Below are 2,082 nucleotides of genomic sequence, written 5' to 3'. Positions count from 1 at the left end.
TTCTGAATTTCTGAATTTCTGAATTTCTGAATTTCTTGGAATTTCTGAATTTCTGAATTTCTGAATTTCTGATTTTCTCAATTTCTGAATTTCTGAATTTCTTGGAATTTCTGAATTTCTGAATTTCTGAATTTCTGAATTTCTGAATTTCTGAATTTCTGAATTTCTGAATTTCTGAATTTCTGAATTTCTGAATTTCTGAATTTCTGAATTTTTTGGAATTTCTGAATTTCTGAATTTCTGAATTTCTGAATTTCTGAATTTCTGAATTTCTGAATTTCTGAATTTCTGAATTTCTGAATTTCTGAATTTCTGAATTTCTGAATTTCTGAATTTCTGAATTTCTGAATTTCCTGGAATTTCTGAATTTCTGAATTTTCTGGAATTTCTGACTTGGACCATATGTGCCCCTCATTTCAGTAATCCACTTCAAATGGCTAACGTAACAATACTACGTATCTTATTTTCTACAGTAATCTCCTTTAAGTTATTCAAATGAAGTGATTCTTTGCGTAACTCATCACTTCCTCTTTTTTACCTGACTTAAGAATGATGATGTCGTTTTGAAGTGTGTGTGAACAACTGTTATGGTTTTTTTTCGCTGGGGAACAGAAAAGAAAAGAGAGGAGGATGGAAAACAATAAAAATGAATGATTTCAAGGGGTCTTTGTCGGTATGGAACTGAAAGAAAGAAAAAAGGGAGTTTTGAAGGATTTGGAAGAGGATAGGGACCACAATATGAATGGCATGGTCTAAAACCCAAAAAAAACCACCGTAACCCTCTTTCGCGACCTCCAACTTTGGGCCCATATATGTCATTTCCTATACAAGATATCGAAAAGTGGTCAACTGATAAAATGTTGCTGATATTATGATAAACATTTTATCAGTTAACTACTTTTTGATATCTTTCACAAGAACCGAGATAAATTGGCTCAAAGGCAAAACGCCGCCGCTTGGCGAATGAGCTACACTGTCGGCTGTCTACCTTCACACTATTCACTTTGAGCTCACTTATCTCGCTTTGTTTGAAAGATGTCAAAAAGTGATCAACTAACAAAAAAATTTATCACATTATCAGCAAAATTTTATCATTAGACAATTTTTCATATCTTCTACCGTAACCAAGATAATTTAGGTCAAAATTTACAGGGTTTTACGGTAATTTCAAAAACTTTTCCGAAGAAATTGAAAAGCGGTAAAAAAGAGATCATAGAAAAATCATCCATAAAATTAAGAACATTTCCTTTTTAGAAATAATTAATGATCCGGAAAACTTTAATTGCCCAATTAAAAAAACACGAAGTTGAAAGTTTCTTTTTTTCCATTTAAAAGAGATAACATTTTCTTGAAAGAAAATGAGGAAGAAGAAGATTCGGGGGGAAGTGAAATAAGTTTATAATCTTTCCAAAAAATCTAAAGAATCACAAGAAAAGCGAAGTTGCGGTAATTAATTATCTGGGAGATTTCGAGAAAAAGAAAATCGAGATAATTTTGTTCTGGTTTTTGTTATTTTTGCTGGGTTTAAAACTGGGAAAATTTGGGTGTGGAAACAATTGAAAATTAAAATTTTTATTAAAAACTTACAGGAAACACAGACACACAGACAGAATTTTTTCAAAAAATATGAATGCTTCGGACATTTGTGAATTTTCTTTGTATTTTTGGATTGCAAATCTGTCAAATTGTATATCACTTGAAAGCGCATGATTTGACAATCAAAATGCGCTAAAAATCAAGTTTTTAGCTTAATTTTGAAACGAGTTATAGCCCTTTTTACATTTGAGAGACGCAGAGAAAAGAGAGCGCTCTCTCGTTTCTCTGCGTCTCTTTTCAATGCAAAAACGCCTGTAACTCGCCTTGGAATAGGCATAGAAAAGTGTTTTTTGTTGCAATTTATTCGCTATAATTTTTATTCTAAGATGACTTTTGGAAAAAAAAAGTGGATTTTAAATAATCCAAAAACAAATTTTGTGAAAAAATATAAAATTGTTATCATCTGAAAGCTCAAAATCTGACAATCAAAATGCGCTAAAAATCAAGTTTCTAGCTTTATTCTGAAGCGAGTATAACCCTTTTTGT

This window comes from Caenorhabditis briggsae (genome assembly GCF_000004555.2).
Source record: "Caenorhabditis briggsae complete genome, chrIV, whole genome shotgun sequence".
In the NCBI taxonomy this organism is placed as follows: domain Eukaryota; kingdom Metazoa; phylum Nematoda; class Chromadorea; order Rhabditida; family Rhabditidae; genus Caenorhabditis; species Caenorhabditis briggsae.
The sequence above is the reverse complement of the archived record's forward strand: the minus strand, read 5'-3'. Positions refer to the sequence as shown.